Source organism: Canis lupus, chromosome 24 (assembly GCF_048164855.1).
Source record: "Canis lupus baileyi chromosome 24, mCanLup2.hap1, whole genome shotgun sequence".
Taxonomy (NCBI): domain Eukaryota; kingdom Metazoa; phylum Chordata; class Mammalia; order Carnivora; family Canidae; genus Canis; species Canis lupus.
The window spans coordinates 18,054,994-18,080,129 of NC_132861.1; the positions used below are offsets into that span (position 1 = coordinate 18,054,994).

At 41.1% G+C, this 25,136-nt stretch overlaps 1 long non-coding RNA gene across 1 annotated transcript in view; it reads right to left on the bottom strand.

The window, feature by feature from the left end:
- Positions 1-254: 254 nt before the first annotated feature.
- The window catches only part of LOC140616436 (uncharacterized), a 40,535-nt gene continuing 15,653 nt past the window's right edge, over positions 255-25,136 (bottom strand). The window contains exons 3-5 of the long non-coding RNA XR_012016923.1: positions 23,647-23,746; positions 1,832-1,973; positions 255-373 (exon numbers count right to left, since the gene is read on the bottom strand). This is a non-coding gene — a long non-coding RNA (uncharacterized lncRNA). The remainder of the gene's footprint in view (positions 374-1,831; positions 1,974-23,646; positions 23,747-25,136) is intronic.

The window sequence follows — 25,136 nt, forward strand, 5'->3', positions numbered from 1 at the left end:
CTGCTGCATGAAATTCCAAAGCCTGAGAACTCCTAATCTAGTCTACATGGAAATTGAGGATGCCCTGGGGAGCTTTCCATAACAGTGTGACAATCACCAAGAAAGCTCTGAATTCCCACCTCTTAATTGATGCTCACCCACATTCAAATTGGCTCTCTTTCCAAAGCACTGACTTAGGCTATAACTACAAGGATTTGGGGGAGCAGAATCATGGCATGAAACATAAAATGTTATTATTTTATTTATTAGGTGTTGATGACATCACCATCCATGTGCACACCATGACACTTCATTGTTTAAAAAGGTTTCTTTACCACTTCGGGAAAGACGTCTATTTCCCATGGTGTGGAATAAATTACAGCCACAATTCCACCTAGAAAGAGAGAGAGGAAAAAAAAAAAAAAAGAGGCTCAAAATATCCCAGGCCTTCTTATCATCTCCAAAGTTTACAACTAAAAAGAGAAGGGGAAACTACTGAAGCCATATACCAACATGCAATGACATGCAGCCATTTAATCAGAAGAGAGAGAGAGAGAGACCAGCCACTGGAGGGTGAGTGACCTACTTTATATCCTCAGGGAAGAAAGTCACACACAGAGCTGCAGAAGGTAAACCACATCCATAGGCCATCATCAATCTTTTTGAAAGCCTTTCTGAGCTTTAAAAGCCCATGATTTTTCAATTAGCCATTAAAATCACTCTGCCATCCACTATAAGCTCTTCTCCTGGAGACATTTGTAATAGATGAGGACAGACATGAAAGGGGGCCTGGTGTTGAGTCAGGAACTGCTCCTATGAAAGGGGCAACAGCCGTTCTAACAAATCACCCACCAGGAGAGTGTGATGGCCTCAGGGGTGCTGTGAGGTGCAGACCCCTCAGCCCCGCTCCAGGACTGAATGCAGTTATGGCTATTCAACCAGCCACTCAAGAAGGTACCAAGTCTCAGCCGGCCAGAACTTTCTGAATACGCAGCAGATGCAATTTCAAAAATTATTTTAGAACAATTCTATTTTTTTCCCACCCAAACAACTTGAATTCAAGTCTGCTCTCAACTTCTCAGAGCTTCAGCTTTCACATGCACAAAATACTTGAAATGCTCATCTCATTGACCTCGAAGGTCGCAGAGAAGCACAAATGCAGCCTGGGCCTGTCGGAAGCTTAGACTAGCAAACAAATGTCAGTGATTACCATTCTAAATGCAGGGAAGTGGTGGTAAAGCAAATATTGACCAGTAAAACGGAGTGCCAGCCATGAAACCACGGCTTTATAACCCAGCCAGATCACATGGCCAAAACAGAAGGAACAAATTTAATATAAGACACTACAATTAAACGATAAGTATATGGTACAGATGTAAAATGCCAGGACATTTGTGATATAAGAATATTCACTTATTCTTCAATCATTCATTGAGTTCCAACAGCCATGCTGGAAGGCGGAGGCACTACTGCAAAAGGTGCAGTGTTGGCCCTCCAGGAGCCCAGGTGAGCCGCAGAGAAAGGCGGGCACACCTGTGAAATGGGGTCGTGGTGTGGGTAGGCACAGCTCTCCCGGCAACCAAGCTGGGGCCCCAGGCAGCTCCCAGCAGTGGGTTTTAAAGAAAGAGTAAAAAACAGCCAGGTGTGAAAGTGGCAGGAGGCAAATTCCAGCAGAGACATAAATGATACCTCGTGTGGGTATAGGTAAAGCGAAGTGACCGGCATTGGCCAGCCTGTCTGGGGGCTCAGCTTGGCAGGAGCGGGAACTGGCTTGTGCAGAAAGGCAAGTCTGTCCTGGGCTGGAGCATGGGACAGGTCATTTAAAAGTTTAGGTGTCTAGTAAGTAACTCACCCAGAACTCTTCACGGCTTCTATATCGTTCCACTGGCAGGAGGGGCAGGCACCCTTTGTTTATATTTGTCAAATGCCCATGGCGGGCGAGTCAGGCACAGAGGGTCACATGGATCACTGGATGTCTGCCACTCCATGTGCCCCTTGCAGAATATGATAAAAGAGAAAACCAGAGTGTTTCTAATAATTCTCAGTCCTTTATACTAAACAAAGTTATGAGGCTCTGCTGGGAAAACCAGAGTTGGGAATGGTGGTCACGGGGCTGCAGGAATGGCCAGCTTCATAACACTATCTGGCTCAGATCCCTCCCTAATGGGGGAGGGGGCGGCAGGGACTCATACACTTCCCTTGGGATGGACAGCAGCAGTAAAATTACTTTCCTGATCCAAATGTGAGAAGGAAAGGCTCTCACCTGCCTTCCCCTGGCTTAACCTCATGAGTTATGAATCCCACAGAGGAGCGTCCAAATGCATGTCTGGTTCTCACTTACTGGCACATGTTGCCTGCCAGGCACTGGGCTCTACATACAGGATTTTACATGCATCATTACCCTCTGTCTTCACAACGAACCTATGGCTGGGCCTAATTATTTCCCCTAATTCCCCGAAGAGCCAAATGAGGCTCAGACAGGTGAAATCATTGTCCTCATTTTCTTAGCCAGTTAGTGACAGACATGGGCTGCAACCCAGGTGTGACTGGCTCTGAAATGCATGGTAATGACTGCTGTGGTCTCTTCAAACATTGGAAAGAGCTGACATGGAAAGTGTGTTGATCTGGGGAGGGCCCCATCCTCAGGCTGGGTGCACAGCTGACCCTGACCAAGGATTGGTCATTGTGCTCTAGACAGAGGTCTCACCTGCACAAGGGATCTTCTTTTTCTCTTTATCAACAATTCTGATTCTGGCTTTAATGATTTGTCAACTACTACAATGATTTGTTGTTCTCCAGATCCCTCTGCAGTATTGAACTGTCAAGATTCACCTGAAATTAAGTCAGAGAGCCCTGAAAACCTTGTAGGAGGCCAAAGACCCAGAGCCAAAAGCTCCTCCACGTGGTCTTTCAGAGCAACCAGTATGCATTGCTCCCTATAGCTAAAATAGCTCCTATAGTACCCTCATGCCTCCTTGCGTGTGTCCTAGGAGACTGCTCACCAGCTGAGGACAGGGTCTGTGTTCCTGCAGATTCTGGAATCACTGCCTTCTATCCTTCCAGTGGACTTGATGTCAGAGAAAGAATGCTGGACACAAAGTTAGAAAAGCTGGCTCCAAGTCTAGACTCTGTCAATCTTCAGCTAAATCCCTGGGCAAATTCTCAAGCAGTAAGAATCACCACATCGATGCGGATTCACTCTGGCCCATGCTATCACGCCTGATAACTACCTTGTGCAATAAGAATGAGCATTGTCTTCATTTTTACTAATATAGGAACAGAAGCCTAGCCCATGTCTTGCCAGGTCATACAGTTAAGAGGCCTGAACCTCCAGAGTGAGCACCTACAACATTGCCAACAATACAGCCATCTGAGTTCCAGGTTCGATCTGCTGCCAACATGACCTCCTTAACACTGTGTCTTCATCTGCATGGTAAAGACGCTGAAATAAAGCATCTGCATGGCATCTTGTATGGCCAACATTTGCCAATACTAGGACAGAGGGTCTCTGCACCAGGAGCTTTCATCTCTGGGCTGTGACATCATAAATCCTAATCTCTGCTCTTCAATCCTGATAGGCAAGTCAGGTTGGGCTCCTTCCCAAGGACCGATTTCTATTCTTTCAGCTTCTACTTTTTCAGTTGGATCTCATTTAATTGTTGTCATTTCATGCATTCACCTTGAGACCCTGGGGCACTCTCTGCACCTTAAACACATCAGGCATAAAGCACACAAAGATAAATTCAATTGCAGGCTTTCCACATGGTGAAAGCCAGCCACTTCTAATAGAACCCTGATGTTCTGTCTAAATCCCTCTCAAGAGCACCCCTTGGGCAAGGAGAAACCCCAACACAACAGTTTAACCATCTCAGGAGCTAGAATAGAAGGATAGAAGGGAAAAAAATAGAGAAAGGGGGCAGAGGAGAAAAAAATAAATGTGGTATATTCTTTTTCTTCCTTATTCATTATCCTGCTCTGTTAACTTCAAATAATTTTGAGGCCATTTCACCATAAATGTTGTACAAATTCTACTACGTGTCTTGGCTAAAAAAAAATTATTTCAGAATATCTGAAAAGTCACAGATTGATAATGATAGGATGAATTTTTCTTTGTTTTTCTTGGTTTTCATGTTTTCTGAAAGTCTAAATTTCATTGAATTTAAGGGGATATTGGTCAGAGAACATAAAATTGAAGGATCTGTAAAGAAATGAACTCAACTTCTATTTTCCTCCAAGTGAAGCAGGAATGCAAACACATCAAGATGGACTTAATTCCCAGGGTTACTGAAAACTCCTCGTCTGACCTCAATCAACCTATCTGTGGCACTCACATGCGCCTATTTTCCACCAGAACCACCAATTAAAAAGACAGTCCATCTGACCCCGAACCACAAACCCGTACCAGTATCCTGACATCTGATGGTCTCTGTATTTGTTATCTCTCACTATGCAACAAATGGCTCTGAAACTTAGGGAGTGAAAAAAGCAAGTATTTATTATTTCACAGTTTCCATGGATCAGCAATCTGGCATGGCATAGCTGGGTCCCAGGCTCAGGGTCTTTCATGACACTGTAATTTAGGTATTAGCTGAAGCTGTAGTTATCTTAAGATTCAACTGAGGGAGGATGACTTTCAAGCTCACTCAGGTGGCTGTTGGCCAAAGACATCAGTTCCTTGCCTCGTGGGCTTCTCTCCATAAAGGCAGCTCACAACACAGGAGTTTGTTTCCCCAGAGCAAGGAATTCAAGAGAAAATGAGGGATGGAGAGCAAAGTGAGAGTCATAGTCACTTTAAAACTTAATCTCAGAAGTGACATCCCATCACTTTTCTGTATTCTATTTGCAAGAAGAGAGTCTTTAGGTCCAACCTACACTCAAGAGGAAGTAATTTCACAAAGAGGTGGGGATCATTGGGAACTATATGGAAATCTCTTTAGCTTCCCAGCAATAGAACATACACAACAGTAACACTGTTACCGTTTCTGTTACTCCCATCGATAGGAGTGTGCAGGATTAGTTCCAATGCACACCAATTATCCCAGTATAATTATTCATAACTACCCCTTTTACTCTCAAAATTCCTCATCTTGATGATAAAATGTATGACCATTCTATCGGGAAGACTTCATTAAAATGTTCTCATAAGACAGGATCTGAACTTCCCTTTCTAATGGAAGGCTCCTGTGCTTGCTCTCCCAACCAGCAGTCCCTGTCCTGTGTCACCCAAAGCTCCACAGAGCACCAATCATCTGCCTTTCTTGGTCTTAACCACACCAGCTTTCCACTACTTGATAATTTTCTTACTTTGAAAAATGATGAAATCATTATATGTACCAATATAATTGTATGGGATTATGTGGAGTGCAGATTTTAGATTTAGAGTTGTTTATAAATATCTGTGAATATATTTAGCATATTATGAGACCATGGCACTATTAATCATTCATCATGTTTACTTACCAAAAACAATATATTGATGATATCATGAAAAACTTTCTGAAAATCTTTTTGCATGTAAGAGGAGTATGCTATTATTGCACTTTTTGCATTTGCTATCTGAATGTTTCTTAAGCAGAGTGGTGGAGAAATTAGCAATTAAAAGGGAAGGGAAGGTGCTCTTAATGGAAAAAATGCTTCTGTTATCTGAATCCGTATTACTATTAGTTGAGTCTCTTTTTTGAGGAACTGCCTATCCATTTTTTCATAAACATTTCCTAAGGACAAAAGTATTTCTGAACATATGGGCCATGTCTCTGTTTTGGATGTAAAAACTTCTGGCATTTCGCTGACTTCATTTCATTCTGAGTCACTCTCTCATTTGCTATAAACATCAGGGTATTTTGATCAATTAGGAATAACTGAGATACTTTGAGCATAACATTGCTATCACTCTGTCTTTCCTAAATGGGTAACCGATTGCCCAATGTGCTATCTTCCTCATTATTTTTAAATTTATATTTTCTGTTTATTTATTGTTCCTGAAACAGATGGTCCAAGTAGAGTTTTGTTAAACTCCAAATAAAATGCTGCCTAGTCCAGTGCTCACAGATTAAACAAAGACTGCTGGTTCTGTGTTGCCTTCGTAACTTGGTCATTATTCTCAACTTTTAGAGAAAAATTATGATCCTTATGTGGGTAATCCCCGTAAGAGTTCCATGACTTCAGGTAACAAATAATCTTTCAAGATCTTGTTCACTATACCCAGGTCTGCTGTGCTCTGGAATTGTGCGACTCAATGGTCTTACAGGTCGGTGCTCAGTCACACACACACACACACACACACACACACACATACACACGCATTCATTCTTTCATTTGAAAAAAAGAAAGTTGTCAAAGACTGAAGGTACAGCAATGCAGAATAAAGCAATGATGAAGACAAGCCAAACCTTTGTTCTCATGAAACTTAAATTCTAGTGAAACTTAAATTCTAGCAGACAAACAGGTAAACAAGTAAATGACAATTTTAAGTCTCACAAAGCTGTAAAAATAAAAACACAACAATTTGAAAGAATGAAAGGTATGAGGGGATAAAGACTACTTTAAGATTGAGAAGGATTTTCTGAGAAGGTGACTTTTAAGAATGAAACTCATATGCTATGAGAGAACAAGCAATGAAAACACTGGGGGAAAACAATATTCCAGGCAGAGCAAACAGTAAACGCTAAAGCCTAAAGTGGTCATGAATTTAGCCCATTCCATGCACAGAAAAACACTCCTTGAGTTAGAAGGTGCTTTTAGCATAATGGGGAAACAAGAAATGAAATGGAATGTTGCTCTTGATCCCAAGACCTCAAGACAGGTCTTCCAAAATGATGGGTGGCCAGTTGGAATCTTACGTTCCAAACCAGCATCTCACCATTCTTCTCGGGTTTTCATTTCCGCCACCTTATTCTGACTAAGTAGCTTCTTGCATCAAAGCCAACTGGCCTCTAGTCTGTCTGTCTAGTCCAGTCCACATCCTCCTGTACATAGAACTGTGAGAAGCACTGGAAGTAAGGAAAGTGAAGGGCATCCGTTCACAATGGAGAAAAGCCCTTGCCTTCTATAGACCCAAATATCAGCAAAATTCCCGATTTTTCAAATTCCTTTAATCTGCCACTGCCTGACTTTCATAAATTAATTTATGGAATTTCATTAATTAAGCAAGGTTATCTAAGCAGGGTTTTTCAACCTTGGCACTATTAACATTTTAGACCTGATGATTCTTTGGTGTGAGGGCTGTGCTGGCATTGAGGGATGTTTACTGGCATTCCTGACCTTCACCCACTAGAGGACATTAAGGTCTACCCAACTTATGATAATCAAAAATGTCTGCATGAATTGTCCAAAGTCCCCTGGGGGACACAGTCCACCATGAAGGTTCCAGGCTAAATCATAGGGACTTTCTCTGAAACCACATGCCCCTGGAGGGAAGTGGCCCCTGGCCCTCTTACCCGGAGGATAAGTGATGGAGTTTCATAAATTAAACTATTGTCTTCATCTTGAAATTCAATTTGATTTCCTATCTTTCTTTTTTTTAAGATTTTATTTATTCATGAAAGACACACACACAGAGAGGGAGAGGCAGAGACATAGGCAGAGGCAGAAGCAGGCTCCATGCAGAGAGCCTGATGTGGGACTTGATGTGGGACTCAATCCCAGGATTCCAGGATCACACTCTGGGCCGAAGGGAGGCACTCAACCGCTAAGCCACCCAGGCATACCTTCTTTTTCTTTACATTCTACTGATGTTAACTTTGAATAATTCACATACTCACTCTAAATCTTAGTTTCTTTATCTGCAAAGTAAGTTTGAAACTATTGTCTTCATGGGTATCTTATGGTGATTAAATAAGAAAATGGAAAGTACCTGACACATAATAATTTGTCAGTACAGTCAAGCCCTGGTTTTTATCAACCAAAAGGTACATCACAACTGAATGACTATCAGAACTAAAAGCCCCCTCTCTGAGTCCTATGGCTTCTCTCTAGGTTTCCTCTAGGACTAGAGTTTTCTACAATATTCTCAGATGCCCAAAACTAGAAGGTCTCTTCTCTCTAGAAATGTTTTGAAAGTAAGGACCCAAGTGGGGGTAGGAGAGACAAAGGGGGGGGGCAGTGAGAAATCCAGTGGATTCTTCTTCTTTATCTGCCTCCTGACACAGGCTAGGGGAAATGGGCCCCATGAGACAAAATTAGGAGGCTTATTTTACACAGGGAACTGAAGAAAACTGTTAATTTTCTAAAGTAATTTCACCAGCAGAGAAAAGTTTTAAGGGTTTGTTGTTGGTGTTACTGTTTAATGAAAATGATCTGATTTTGTTGACATCCAAACAAGCTATTCAGAGTTTAGCAAAGATAGATCAAAAGAGATGATGAGGGGCACCTGGGTGGCCCAGTCGGTCAAGTTCCCAACTCTTGATTTTAGCTTAGGTCATGATCTCAGGGTCGTGAGATTGAGACCCGCATGGGGCTCCATGCTGGACATGGAGCCTACCTGGGATTCTCTCTGTCCCTCTCCCTCAACCCCTTTCCCTCTCCTCTATGAAAGAAAAAGAGACAGAGAGAGAGAGAGATGATGATGATGATGAGTGGGGTTGCAGTCAAGACTTCCTCTGGAAACAAGCGTCTCCCTTCCAGAAACCTGCCATTTCATTTTACCTTCTGCCTTGGCTCTGACCACAATGAAGAGGTTACAGTTCATCTGTGAAGCCCATAATGGCAGACAATCATCTTTACAAGTCATTTTGTTCTGACAAATTTGCCAATATTTGGAGAAATCTCTTGGGAATGGAAGAATGGCCAAGCTTTTCTACATACTTTTACAAACTTCCCTTCTCCAAAAAGGCAGATCCTCTAAAAGACTCATGGAACTCATTCATCAGGCCCTTCTGCAGCCTCTTGACTGCTGTTGGGACATTGTCCCTGAAAATGTCACCTGGTTGAGAACATCATTCTTTCTTATGGTGATCTCATATCACTCTTCGAATCAAGGAAGCCTCCCACAACTACTGGAATAGCCATTAGAAGTAATAAAGACCAATAAAGACTTTCTGAAAGATTTCAGAAGGATCCAAACAAGGCTTTCATATTTTTTTTTTTATGGCTTTCATATTTTTGGCACTTACTTAATGTAACCAAGTGGCAGACTCAAAGCTTGGGCACCAGCTTCCTGCATTGGATTTCCTTTATCAAAGTCCAGAATGTTCTGCTGCTCCACTTGGCAAACTATATGCTGGCCCTTGTGTGGGGGATGATTCTCTGACCACAAACTACAAGAATACCTACCCTATGGTTATAGATTCCCCTTGAGCTGAACGACATGCTGTTGTGTAGGTGTGGCTGCACTTCAACAAGTGCTTTTCCTAGTTGTTACTATTAACTCTTCTTTTTTAAAGAGTAGGACTGATATGTAGGCTAATTAAAATGGGACCCAGTACACAACTTCTCTGCTTTGCCCCATATAGGATGGAGACCATTATCAAGAGTATTACTGATATATATATGTAAATATATATATATTCTGATATATTTATTCTGCATACCATAGAATGAATTGAAATAGAAGATGAGTAGAAAAATTCAATCAAATCTCACGTTTTTGTTAGTCATTTTGTTAGTATTACACACAGAGAAAAAACTGTTTATTCAACATTTTTTGAGTATTTCTCATGTCCTTGGTAGTGTCCTCGACACCATGGAATAAATAGTGATTCCCTGACCTCATAGAACACTCTGGTTGACCATAATTTACTATCTGATTTTCCCCTCCCAACATCCTACAAGGGTAAGGTTTTATTATCCCCACTTTATAGAGAGGAAAACTGAGGTGTAGAGAGATTAAATGTCTCCCTAAAGGTGACCGAATAGAAAGTGTAGGAATTCTGATTCGAATCTTACTATATCAGGACACGACGCCCTTTCTAGAACACTACCTTCCTAGGCCATCTCCTCTTCTACTCAACCTCAAATACTGGAAGCTCCATGCTTTTGAACTTTAGAAAAAATTTAAATTTGAGAGAAATTCTATGGGAAATTGATCAGCTCTCTTATCTGCCAAATCTGAAATATTTGGAGACAATACTTTCTAGACCTTTAACTTTTCATGGTATCTCTATTCTACACACACACACACACACACACACACACACATATGCTCAGAGGCAATAAAAATATATATATAACAAATGAGGAATAAAAAGTTCACTTTCTTCCATATATTTTCTCAGTTCAGATTTCTGTCAGAGGAACAAGTCATTTATATTTTATATGTGAGTATCTATGGTTGTGTATCGGTGACTGCATAAGATGAGTATTGTTTGATATATTAAAAAAATATTCAGTTCCTGGGTTTAGATAGCTAGAGGTCAATGCTATCTGAAGCATTTGATTCCAGAGTTTCAAAGACCATATAGTGAGAGTTTGGGGCAGCAAGAAATTTACCCAAAATGGTACCCAAACCTACCTGGCCTGTGAGGACACAAGAATTGGAGCAAGTAAGAGACTGTAGCAAAGGGTACACATGTGTGACCTGGTGCCTGCTTGTCAGTTTAACCAAGATCATCCCCTTGTTTTATTTAAGCTCTTCATCCTTTTGTTTTATTTAAGCCAGGAGCCCTATCTTCCAATCAAGTCAAACTGGACTATATAGAGCTGATTTGGGCTCAGTAGAGGCCCAAGCCTTGTGCTCACTGGAGGAACCTGAGGCTTTGGGAGCCCTGTGAGATCTTTGAGGCTCTTTGTAACAAAATTTGAAAGCCACAAGCCATCTTTAGTCTTACAAATGCAACATTCCACGCTGACACCAGCACTAAAGAAAAAAATGTCAATAATGATATTGTTAACCATGAGGCAAAGTATTCTGAAGAAAGGAGTAGCCTGTAAGAAAACAAATGATGAATAAAGAAGGAAGGAGAGGTGTTGGGTGGAAGGGGGAGGGAGAAAGAGGGAGAGAGAGAGAGAAAGAGAGAGAGAGAGCGTGCCAAACGTGTGCTGGCCTAAATTGTCTTTTTTCGTAACTAGAATAAACCTTGATCTTACATTTTAAAATTTGCTTTTAACGGATAATGACTTGAGCACAAATTATAGGAAGTCAAAAAATATGAAGGATTATAGGGATACAATATGTTAAGTGTAATTTTCAAAGGTCCTTTTTTGTGAGGAATTACAGTAAATTTCTCTGAATACAAAATGACTTTGAAGTAACTCGTGCCCGTCTGCTCTGTACCGCCGGGGGCAAAGCTGTGATCACGCTGGCAGTGAGGGGGCCTGAGGAGCGCACTCTTCTCTATGTGTCTTCCACCTATTCATAGAAAATTCTACCTCCAAAATACTCCACCAAGTTGCAAAAACTAATAAAGGGAGTCATTATGCACCATGAAAAGTCATGCTGTTATACAGCCCGGGAATCTTTTACTGTATAAATGAAACATGTTTTAGACCTTTTCTTTCTTTCAAACTCTTTTCCTACTTTTCCTGTAAGAGCTCAGAATAAAATATCTCTATTTCTGAACGACGGTAAAGAGAAATGTTTATTCCTCTGTTTCCAACAGACCCCACAACCCAGATTTGGAGGGTTAACCCAAAAGGTCAAATGTTTTATATAATTATCAGATCGTATGTTCCTAGATCGGGCTCAGAAGAGATGTTTCTTCATGTTCTACAGGCTGTAGGAGAGACAGATGAGTAAGTCAGACAGAAGATGTCTAAATTCCACCCCAGGAAGCCCAGGCCCTACTCCGCACCCTGTGCCCTCAGCGAATGCTGCCTGAGTCTGCGCTGTGCGTGCAGCCCCACACTCACCACAAAGGGTCAAAGATGAGCCCAGCAAAACCCCTCACCTCAAGTGGCCACAGCAGCATCCTCATGGGCATTGCTGCCTCCAGCTCTGCTTCCTCTCAGCCTCCTCTCTTTTGTGACCACAGTGATTGTTCCAAATGCAACTGACCATGTCACACCCCTTCTCCTAAAGGCAATCCCTTCCTCCTTAGCTTGGCATCGGAGCTCCTTTATAATGTGGACCTCTCCCGTCTCTCCTCCCTTGCACCTTGAAGACCCTTACCCCTACACCCTGGGCGTATATAAGTACTCCTGCCTTCTCCTGAAATGCTTTTGTACCCTCTTCACCTAACTAATCCATTCTTGCCCTTCAGGGCTTTCCCAAGGGGTCACCTCCCCATCAGAATCTTTCCTGACTACATTGTTTCTTCTCTCCACTCATGTGGGTCTAGGTGAGGAGGTGATTTTGACATTACTCGTTGTACCTGATACATACTTCTACAAATGATTTATCTCATTATATTATAGTTGGAATTTTGTTTTGTTATGTTTTTTTTGTGTGTGTTTTTTTTAAGATTTTATTTATTTATTCATAGAGATGCAGAGAGAGAGAGAGGCAGAGACACAGGCAGAGGGAGAAGCAGGCTCCATGCAGAGAGCCCGACGTGGGACTCGATCCCGGGACTCCAGGATCATGCCCTGGGCTGCACGTGGCGCTAAACCACTGCGCCACCGGGGCTGCCCTGTTTTGTTATGTTTTAATGAATAAATTTTACTTTTTTCAAGCAGTATCAGGTCTATAAAAAAGTTGAGCAGAAAGCACAAAAGGTCCTCGTGCACCGTATCACCCACCCAGCACCACATTTCCCTACGATTAGCATCCTGCATTTACGTTTACTCCACGTAGCTCATTTCTTTTTTAGCCCTGAATAACAGCCCACAGTCTGGATGGACCAGTTTGTCTATCCATCCACCTAATGAAGGATGCCTCGGTTGCTTCCAATTTTTGGCAATTAGGAATAAAGCTGCTGTAAACGTTTGTGTGCTGGCTTTTGTGTAGACATAGTTTTGAACTCACTTGAGTAAATTCCAAGAAATGCAATTGCTGGGTTGTGCGATAAGAACATGTTTAGCTTTTGTCAAACTGCCTTTGAAAGTGGCCACACCATTTCATTACCTTCAGCAGTGAGGGAGTATCCCGGCTGTCCCACGTTCTCACCAGCGTTTGGTGTTATCAGTGTTTTGGATTTTGTCCATTCTAATAGATGTGTAGCAGTATCTCATTGTTGTTTTAATTTGCAATTTCCTACAGACATATGATCATTGGGCACTTTTTCATATCCTTGTTTGTGATTTGTATATCTTCTCGAGTGAGGTGTCTTTTCAGATCTTTTGCCCATTTTTTTAATTGGGTTTGGGTTTTTTTTTTCTTATTGTTGAATTTAAAGAGTTCTTTGCATATTTTGGATATGGGTCCTTTATTAGAGAGGAATTCTGCAAATATTTTCTCCCATTCGGTGGCTTGTCTTTTCAGTCTCTTAGTTTCATTATATTTTAACCTGTCTCAAGCACCAGAATGAACACTTCTAGCTTTGTCTCATCTTGGTAAATCTCTTCTCCCTCAAATTCTGGCATGTCAGTACCAACTCCAAATACCATCAACACAACCTGTTGACAATGTACTTCATTGTTTACCACTGTAGGAAAGGACATCCTCCCCATCACCAGGGCTTTGGTAGCATCTCAGAAGGGAAAGAGCAAGGTTGGACTTTGGGAATTTGAAGTGTCATTTAAGGTGACTCTTCCAATATAGGTGGTTTGATTAAGAGTGAATAAATATAAGGGTACCTGGGTGGCTCAATCAATTGAGCATCTGACTCTTGATCTCAGCTCAGGTCATGACCTCAAGTTTGTGAGATTGAACCTCCTGTTTGGCTCCACACTGGGCATGGAACATGCTTAAGATTTTCTGTCTCCTTTTCCCCCTGCCTCTCCTGCTCTCTCTCTCTCTCTCAACCTCTCTCTCTCTCAAAAAAAAAAAAAAAAAAAAGAGTGGATAAATATTATGATGCAGTAGTTTAAGATTGTTGGAAGCAACAAGACAATGGTTTTGAAGTGGGAGGTAAACTGTCAGTTGATGCTTTCTATTGAAGAGTTGATGGGTCCTCCTGGAAGTCCCTGAAATGAACAATAAAGTTATTTGCCTGGGTTAGGCATTTCCAGGAATAGCAACGTTGTGCTAATGAAGATAATGTAATGGCAAAGTCCCATTTATGCAGACTGTGTGCTATGTACTGGTAGTTGGTTCTAGCCAGTAGTTAGTGTATATGGTGTATTTGATGTATTTGGTGTGTTTGATGAGGAACATAGGCAGGTAGACAGATGACCGTTAAGTGAATCTCAGTGGACCACCTCTAATGGGCCCAGTTCAGTGGCACTGATAACCTTCTCATCTTCCAAGACAGAAAATTCTGTCCAACAAGAACATTTCAAAAATATTCATGGGACAACTGTTCATTTGCCCCAGGACTTTTTATCCTTAGGTAACTGTGTTTGCTTTCTACTCTTTTAAATGGCAACTCTAAAAGGCATCTATAAATTCCTATTCGTGACTTTATTAAAACCACAGACCTCAGCTTTTAACATCTTGCTGTACATTCATTCATTCCCAGGACTACTCTCCTGTGTAAAGTGTCTGAGGATGTAGAGGTGCTAAGCTAAACCTGAAGACTCTCCATATTATATTACAATCACAGGATTCTCCTCTAATCTCTTGATGTAGAAGGGAGATGATCTCAAGCAAAGGTCTTCCATATTACTTTCCTTTACACAGTTTGAATTTTCTGATGTTTACAGAACCATAAGTTATGACTAAGGTTTTCCCACATTCCGTAAATAGAGTTTTTTTGTTTGTTTGTTTGTTTTAATAATGATTCTTCTGATACTTGGTATGAGAGGTGCCTGTATTTAGGGGTCTCCCCTGTTGTGCCAGAGCTGGGGCTTCTGATGCTGACCTCCATGTCCTGGCCCCCATCTATCTCCCTGGCCTCACTGTCTGCTATCCCCAACCTGTGTCACTTAGCTCCAGCAAACGCTAATATCTTCTCTGTCACTTAGCATTCAGCCTCATTCCCATCTCAGGACCCTTGCACATGCTGCCTTTTTCTTATCCTTTAATTCTCCCTCAGGCAACCTTCTTTGACTGCCCTGAAGAAAGCAACCACCGTTCATCTCATCCTAGCCACTCTCTAGCTCCACAGCTCTTCTCAATATCTAAAAGAAGTAAGTCACTGAGATTAAAGGTACAGCATAGGGAATACAGTCAATGGTATCATAATAGTGATGTATGGTGACAAATGGGAGCTACACCTGTGAGCTGTACAGAGTGGTGAAACCACCATGCCATACACCTGAAACTAATGTAACATTGTGTGTCAGGTAAACTTCAATAAAATAAAATAAAATAAAATTATACTGCATCATTTATTCATGTATGAATTTATTGTATGTCTTCTCCCATTAGAAAGTGAAAGTTCTCCTAAGGGCAGATACATCCTCTTGCTCACACCTGTATCCCTAATCCTTGACAATGCCTGACATGGAGATGAACTCACTATTTGTTTGATGATTGAATACAGAAGTTCAAATTAAAGGATCTTGTCTTGTATTCTTCACATTTATTGTTTCTCTCTTGCTAGATTCTTTTAATGATCCATGAAGACTATGCTGTAGCACAAAGCTTTATGTACTTCTTTTTATACACTGCATCTTCCCATTATGAATGCTCTGATGCAAAACAAGATATAATCTCTGCCTGATGTCTTTCTCATTGACATTAGACATTTAGTATGTGCTGCAGTATCAATCACTGGCATTGAAGACTTCCCCGACCTCAGGCCTCCTCTAGGCTGTCTCTCCTATGTGTTTCTAGGACATTCTAAGTTTTTTTCTATTGGATTCTTTACCACATTAATATAATTGTATGTCTCCCCAAATGTCTGAAGATTCCTTGAGGCCAGAGACTCCTTGCCTTTTTTTCCTATCATTAGCACTCACCAGTGCTTTCTACATGATAGAAGTTCAGCAAATGTTTGTCAAATTAGTCAGAAAAAGCTTTCTTCATGATTTATTTTCTGATGACTTTAAAGATAAGAGCTTTACATGAAGGTTCCCCACATATACCCAAATACATTTATTTTCTTTCTACTTAAAGTCCAAGATGTTCAGTACAGGATGCACACAGCTAATGATGGTCTCCCCAAGAAATTGGTTAAGTGAACATTATGGAGCTGAACACTTTGGTTTATACCTAGCCTCTGTTCAGTCAGGAAATGGAATGTAAATGGAATAGTTAAGAAATTTCAGTTCTAGGGGCACCTGGGTGGTTCAGTGGTTGAGCATCTGCCTTTGGCTCAGGTCATGATCCCAGGTCCTGGGATTGAATCCTTCATCAGGCTCCCTGCAGAGAGTCTGCTTCTCCCTCTGCCTATGTCTCTGCCTCTCTCTGTGTCTCTCATGAATAAATAAATATAATCTTTAAAAAAAAAAAAAAGAAATTTCAGTTCTATTAAAATCTAAACCAGGGAATTATATCCCTAACTCTCCACATTGCCTCCATTTCTGCTCCCAACCAAGCAGCAAGAACAAGCAGCACAAGGTCTAAACCCATCAGCCACTTAGAACATATTAGTTGGTGAGAATGATAATTCTGAAAGCAATCTATACTTATTCTAGCTGAAAAGCTTCTGAGGTACGGTGTGTCACTTTCCAACCTCATGCATACTGCATAAGAAAAGGCCATTCACAGCTGGGAGGGGATGGTTAGCAAGAGGGCCCCTTTAGATTCTAAGAGATTTTATCTATTCTTATAGTTTGTCAAAGCTAGGCTGGTACCGTTTGGCGCTTAGCATTTCATGTCAGAGATTTAATACTTAAATTAAAAATGATTTCTGGTTTATTTCTCTTGTTCCAGAGAAAAGAGTAAGACTAAGAGAATCATTTACATGCTTACCCACGTCATGGTAACACAAGATTAGAGAGAAAAACAAAACAGGGCATTAGCAGGGAGCTTGATTCCTTGTTCACAAGACACCCCAATGTGGTCTTTTTCAAGAAGACAACACCTGAATCAAGGACCAACATGTCTGATATGGCAATCAACCAACTGTTTAAAGAAATTTGTCAAAAGCTTACTGCAGGTCATCCATGTGTTCATTTTTAAATGTATTCAATAAATGCACTAGGTGCCAACTACATCTCAGTCACTTTATTTCTCAAATCCCCATGAAGTGCAAATGATTCTTCACATTTTGCAAGTGATGAATTTGAGGTTCACTCATCACAGGAAAAAACAAAATTTGTAACTATATGAAGTAATGGACGTTAAGTAAACTTACTATGGTGATCATTTCACAATATATACATGTATGGAAGCATTATGCTGCACACCTGAAACTAACACAATGTTATATGTCAATTACATCTCAATAAAACTGGAAAAAAACAATTGAGGCTCAAAGCACGTTAAGACTTTCAAAATTGCACAGCTCTGTTCTATCTTAAAACCTATCTCTGTGAAAACAGAAGATAGGAAGGTAGAAGCCTTCCAAGGGCAAAGGGAAAGCCAGTACTGAAAGTATTAAATATTACGAAGATTGAGTATGTCAGAGCTAGGAAAAGGGAACCAAAAGGAGAATATTTAGGGAAATTCTTTGCAAAGAATAAAAACAAATTGAAGTGTCTCTTACGGGTGAAATATGCCTCCAAGTCTAGGAAGTGCTCTTCATGGATAAAAATAGACACTCATGAGGAGAATGTTATGAGGGACATGAGTAGGTACATCTGAAGCACAATGACTCCTACCCCAGCCTGAAGAGAGGAGGTGGAAGGAGGAAGGATGAGAGAGAGGGAGGAAAAAGAAGTAAGGGAGACAGGACACCATATGCAATAAATGCAACTAAGGGAGTGTCTTCTATTTTATTAAGCAGCTTAAAATGCAGGTGTAGAAAGAAATTGAGAGATTGTCCCACCTTCCAACAAATCCATATTTACATTCTCTTCGACAAACTGAGAGCCTCATTGTGTGCCTTCATAACCACCACAGCAGCCATTTCAAGAACCTTCCTTGGGGAAGTGGTTTCCTCAACTTGAAACCTTCCAGACTTAAAATGAATCCTCAAGTTGTCTCCTCATGATCTATTTTAAAAAAATATATTTCTAAATGAATGCTGTGTGCAACTTCTACTATTTCATGGCTAAATAGCAGGACCAGTTAAAATATTTTTATTGCTAAGATCCTTCCAACATCGGGAGACCTGTGAGGCCCAACAGAACAAATGTTTAAAAATCAGAAATCTCCAAACTAAAGGTCTCCCTGCTCCACAAAAGACATCCTTTCAGATAAAACTCTGGCAAGAAAATAGGTATTTGCTGCATTTTCCAAAGCAATCACTTCTAAATTTTCTTTTCTTCTTGTTCAATAGGTAATCAGACTTCACACTAAATACAAATTGCCTAGCTCTTCCAAAGCTAACTAAGTGCACTCGTAGGGTTATATAAGATCTTTAGTCCTCGTAAAAAACACACAGATTTTTCATACAAGCCCAGATTGCAATGCTCCAGGACTAATGGCATTATGCACTTTCTCTGAACCCATCATTTTGAAATGATGAGGCTTGTTTTTCTGGGACAATCCAAGCAGCTCAGAGCTGAACCTTTAATGAGCTAGATAGATATTCATTCTTGAAAGTTACTATGATACCTTTATTTCTCTAGGCCTCTCTGCTTACAACGTATTATCATACTAATTTTGTTGATTTCCACAACAATTCTGTAGGATAAGTAGAATATATATAAGCAATCCTATTTGACAGTAGAAGGAAGACTCAGAAATGAACTATCATGTTACCTCACTGAAACTCACTTTAAACCCAGGTCCTCTACTCCTTTACAATAAGATGACTCCTGTCTACCTTCACAATCTAAACAAATCAATCAAGACCTCCCAGGTGGCCAAGGATCAAAGCTTCTAGTTCCATTGTATCCACTGCCCATCCCTCCCTCCACTTCACCTCCTTCAGAATTCCACTTAATCCAATTTGGCCCATTTCATCAATGCATCTAATGAACTATTCAAGTGGAATTAGAGTGAAATATATAAAAACTCCACAGAAAGACTAGAACCCCACAGACTGGTATTTCATTTTGTTCTTCATTTCAGCCCTCAGCTTTAAATATTAGATTATGAGCATTAAATTGAAACAACTTTGTTCTTCTAGACTGTAGGTAACTAATGGAAGATTGAACCTTGCAACCCAGAGAACACATAGCTGTAAACTCAAAAACAAAAAATCTTGTCCATGGCTTTAATGACACTCAAATATATATGATGACTTTAGCAAAATACTCTACCATTTATAAGTTAATTCTCATTCTCTCTCTCCTCCTTATCACTCTGATGAAAAAGAAATCTTTCTGGTTTTGGTTATTATTTTTTGTTCGTTTAACCAATCTTGAGTTTTATATTAATGTTATAGTATATATCTTAGCCAAATAAAATAACAAAACTTTCTCACTTTAAAACATAATTCAAAAACATAAAAATTTCTGCAAACATAAATGCCTTTTCTCTCCTTCCTATATATCTGGAAGGAAGCCTCTCAGCAATTCGGCCAAAAGTATGATCTGACTTAACATAGGAGCAAGAGAAGTTATGGGTCTGACCAAATGCATCCCTTGAGAATTCTTCAACAGACATCAAAGACTTTGCTGAATTCTCTATTCAGTTTTGAGGTTTTCAGCTTAGCTTTTTTTGCACAGCACTTATGCTACCACAGAAAAAAAATAGAAACTGTAGAACCTGATAAATAGAGACTGATTAGGAAAAAAAAAAAGTGAGCTGGCCTTTTAGGTAAAGATCCAGTGAAGGGAATTACCTCTCAGTAGTCCCAGGGCCTTCAGTTAAATATCTTAAGCAGATTGTACAATATGAAAGTTCTTCAGTTATTCTGCTTTTAGGACTTTTAGGTATCGCCATTCCAGAGCCAAATAAAGCTAGAATTACCTAGTTCAACTCGAAGAAGTTCCTATCTTCCCAGAATTGAGATTACAATTATTGAGAAGGGTGAGGGAGCCAGTGGGGTATCAACCTATTGAATTGTCTGGGCAGAGAAAGAAAGATCAAGGTACTAGCACAGCTCTGTAGAACTGTGCTATCTGGTTAGGTGGACATTAATCCTTTGAAATGTGGCTCCTACAAATAGAGATGTGCTCCAAGAGTAACATAAACACTGGATTTCAGTGTCTATATGAGAAAAAGAATGTAAATATCTCATTAATTTGTATACTGTTACTTACTGAAATGACAGCTACATATGTTATATTAAATGAAAAATATTATTAAAATTAATTTTACTCATTTATATTTCTTCTTTTAATGTGGTCACTAGACTTAATTACATACATGGCCCATGTGACATTTCTATTGAACAGGGTCAGCAGAGGTAGGCTCTGTGTTCTTATACAACTTTATTTGCAAAACCAGGTGGTAGACCCCATGGACCAAAGGTTGCAGATATCTGATCTATAGAGCATAGCCAGCATTTTAAAGTTAAGGGGTTATTTGTCAACAATTTGTTTTCATTGAGAAGTTTTTATGAGCCAACAATAGGTAAAGAAGAAGGAGATAAGGAGATCTTAGTTTCCTCTGAGTATGGAAGAATCAAACTGTCACAGCCTTTTAGGTCCGAATAATGAGGACCATGGCCATGTTTGTCCCTGGGGAGCCTGACTCTCATTCTCACCATCATCACCATCTCTCATTTCAAGGCACCCTTCAGAAGCAATTAACCAACCACTCTTCCTCATGATGACAGAGTACACACAGGCACTCTCTGTGTTACCGGAAATTTCACGGAAAGGCTCAGATACCAGGTTCGTCTTTTGAACCAGAGCCAGTGATGTAATTTGTGAGCGAGTGCCATTTTGAAACACTCACTCTGCCTCTCTTTACACCTTGACTGCCAATTCCTTTACAGCCCAAATCTGTAATTCAAAGCTCCATTTGGGTGTCTTGACACTATTTAACTGGCAGTATCTGGGCCTTTTTTATAGGGACATTCTGGAGTTCCTGGGGCCAGTTGCAAAACACAGTCTACTAGCCCAAGTCATCAAACCAGAGAACACTCAGAAAGGAAGAATAATGCCTGAAACCCTTCGCCCTCCAAAGCAGTGTGAGAAGAAAGGAAACTATGTAGAGATTAGCATGCTGAGATCCTAAGGAGAACCCACTATCATTAACTATCTTCCCAAGGAACGTATGGAGATAGGGTGGTTTTCCTAGCATCTCAACTAAAAGCAAAGGTTAAATGTCTCAACAATTCTCCAAGCTCTTGTCAACCTCCAAATCTATTATCATCTTGATTTGCTCATACAGAAAGCAAAAGTTGCCAATATTAAGCGTGCCTTAATGATTTCAATGAATGATGTCACAGTTTGTACCTACAAATGCTAGGAAATCAGCATTTCACCAACCATTGCTCTGATAACCAGTTTATACGAATAGTCATTGTTAAATTAGACAAGTTTATCTTTGCTAACACACTCATAACCTCATTTCTATGTTTCTTGCTGAATGAAAATTAATACCTGCACATTTAACTCCACAGAGAAACCAAGTTTCTCCTACAGTGGCAAAGGAACTGGAAAGGACAGAAGCTCAATCGCCTTAGCGCTTCCTCCTATCACTTCTCTGCCCATTTTAAACAGAGAGGATCAAGTTACTACTTTAGAAAATAAGCAAAACAAATCATTACTGATATTAATCATTGTCAGTTTATTTTTCCTCCTCTTTTTTATTTAGTTAGGTGCTGACATGTATAAGCTTTAAGTAAATTGAACGTCCACTTGTATTTTATTGCTCGTTACAAACCCTCAAGCCTCAGCAATAGTCACAGTTTATGTTAGAAACAGCAAAATCGATGTGAATTCTGGAGCTGACAATGACAGATGGAAGCCTCACACAGCCGCCCTCACTGCTTTACAGGACCTGAGGTCCTCAGGAGTTCTGCATGCCATTTGGGACACAGGCAACTCGGAAGACAAGTTCCCACGTGCCCCCACCCACACGGCTGCCAGGACTGCCGGGGCTTGCATTTGCAGTGCATATCCAGATCACTGACTTTCCTGAAGAGGTAAACCTAGAAACAGAGAAGGCTGGGGCTCTGGTTTTCTGAAGTCTGTGCTCTAGGGCTCTGGTTTTCTGAAGTCTGTGCTCTACCAAAGCTCTGCCATGGGCTTGAGAACTGAGCTCAGGGCTGGGAACCAGAGAAGGAGCCTCACACTGGCCCAGGCCTGCTAGGTGATGCCTGGTAAGAAGTCACTGCTCCCTTTAGGTGCCGGTCGTCTCCTCCACCAAGAGCTAATAATGCCTATAATGCATATTTTAAGGTTTTTGTGTCCAACCAACATCATGAGCACTTAGTATTTACTAGGTAGCCTGCGAGTGTAAGATGCCTATGTCTTTCCAAGGTGGGAGTTATTCTGGGGACTTCCTTCTAGTCATCGTACTTTACAGTCAAAACCTGCCATGTGTTAGCATCTCCCTGGATAAGAAGGAAGGTGATGCAGTTCCCAGTTTCCTGTAGACCGTGTAATCCCGCACTAATGCCTTCATCCACTGAGCAGCACACATTCTCAGAGTGCCTGTTCTGCCTTGGACACCTTGCCAGAGCCTAGAAATACAGAGGCACCCAACACTGTCTGCTCTCTTAGATTTTCCAGCATAGTAAGGCAGCTAGACATTTACAGAATAAATTACCATGCGATGTGAAAATCTCTTATAACAGAGGTGTGACAAATGTGCTGGAGGTAGAGAGCACTGATGTTTGAGCAATCAGTTTTGTCTAGAGGGAGGAGGAGAAACTGTCCCTGAATCAGGGACATAGAAGTTGGTGGCTGAAGGATGCATTGCAGATGATCAGATGGAGAAGGTGACAAAGAGGAATCCTGGGCTGAGGGGCAGGACATGGAACTTCCCTGGGGGGTAGGAGGGCATCAGGGGATGGAGAAAATCTGCGAAGAGAAGTTTGTGAAATCAACTGCCTATTTTAAACATTGATTTTGACACAGGGATGATATTTTCACAGTAATCCATTTGCTAAAAAATAATGGTAGTAATTATAAGTTACCTTTTCTGCCTAGAGCTGACCTTTTTATCTTAAAAATAACCTGCTTAATAAAAATTCTGTTTAAAAAAAAAAAAAAAGCTTGTACATTCTTCCCGTGAAGAATCACATTGTCAGAGAAATGTTGTGGTTTTTTAATAATGTATCACTTCAGAGGGCTTGACTTTTCAGCCAACCTCAGTACTTCTCCCTTTCCTCCTATAAGTATACATCTGCCCCCCAGCTGCTGACTTTATACCACTTATGTGATCATATTCCTCTGAGCAATAGGAAGGCATCGTCCTACCCATTGATCGCAGCCCGCAAAACTGCTTTCCAGTTCAAAACTGTGTCATGGAATAGCAGACCATACGCCGAGGGCTTGACAGGGTCAGGATTCCTTTTCAATCCACAGTATCACTTTGCTAGACTAAGACCTTGGCTGTCCCATCAATAGTCACCTTCCTTTGTAATGGAAGAAGTCACTGCTGGCCACGGTATTCACTAGCAGGAGGCGGTGGGCAGCCTTGGGTCCCTTCTTGCCTCCATGGGACGGAGCCAGGCAGGGTTGGGAAATCCTCTAGTGTCCGCTATTATACACAGTATACTCAGAGTATGAGGTTGGATCACATAAGGTGCAGAATTTTGCTTTCAAGAAGGAAATCACAATACACAGAAGTCCTTCCCTCCTCCTATTGTCCTTTCATCGCAGGCCCTCTGAGGGCAGTCCCCACCCAGCACTCACCACCATTAGGAGGATTTACCCAGAGACCAAATGAGCAGAGTTGGGGGTATTACGCAGGAATCAGGAAAGGTGGTTCATCTCAGCTCAAGGAGGCTTCCTCCTGCCAACACACACAAAATGGTATTTCTTAGATGATCAAAACATGCCATGGGGCTCAACATTTGCATTCTGCTATCCAGAGAACTGGTGAATGCCTCACTGAGACCAGAGAGGAATTTTGGGTCCTCCGAAGGCCCCAGGTCATGACTGGCATAGTCTGAGGAGTTAGGAATTCCAGAGTTTACTTGAGAGGCTCACATTTTAAAATTCTCTCAGTCACGTTATTCCAAACCCTGTCTAGAATCATCAGAGGAGCCTGAAAATAACAAATACACCAAGACAGGCCCCACACTAGACCCACTGAACCAGCAACAGCTTATCAGAGAAAATGCTTTCCTTTCTCTTATGCTCAGTTAGAATTTAGCCATAAATAAATAAATATATAGAAAAATTGGGGTGTGTCTGTAAGTCCTACAATCAATGAATGCAGATGGTTTCTCACTGCAGGATTGAAATGAAGGTTTCTCATGCTGCTGTCTGTGCTGCCCCAGCCAATCAGAATCTCCAGAATCAAGGTCAGGAAATAGAACTTTTCAAAAAATTCCAGTGCCAATTCTGACATACAGCCATTGGGTTAGTGCCCTGAAGATTCCCCTCTAAATTTGCGAGACTGAACAGATATGTGTGTCTTATTGGGGCAGGGGTTGAAGCAATCCCTGTTCTGGTTACCCCAAATTCCACACAGACACTTGAGTGACCCAGAAGCATTCCCCAAAGACTGCTTTGGAATTTGCCAGATACTGACAACCACAGAATTGCAGCTGAGCCACCAGGAGATTGACTGTTTTAACTAGTAGGACAAGTTCTACTCCAAAACTATAAACCAGCAAAGTGAGTCAAACCCACACTGCAAGCTCAGGTTGAGCTCCTGAGAATGTTAGCTTGCAGTAGAGGCCACTACTCCATGGGACACTCAGGGACCAGTGGGTGACACCCATTCCTGGTCCACTTTTAGCTCCTAAGATGAAGCTGATCCTTCATCCTTTGAAGGGTGGACCCTGCCAACTGTGTCTCCAGGAGCCAGGATGTGTCTGTGCTCACCCCGCCACAATTTGTCACAACCTGCAGCATATATTTTCAAAGCGATTGGTCAAGGGTAAGGTCTTGTTTGGCAGCTGTGGAGCAGAATGAAGTGAGCTGCCCATATAAACTCGGTGACCCTTGTATCATGATAACCAGGTGCTGTAAGGTATGAAAATGATGGAGCCCATTGATTATGTAGATAATTCCACAGGAGCCCCAGAAACCAGATCTCAGGCTTGATCTTTGGGAAAAATAATGATAACAGCATCATAAATATCTACCCAAGCACATCACAGCACATAAAATGTTTTACAGACAATATTTTTGCATTTCTGAAAATGTGCTTTGCCCACATTGCTTAGAGAAGT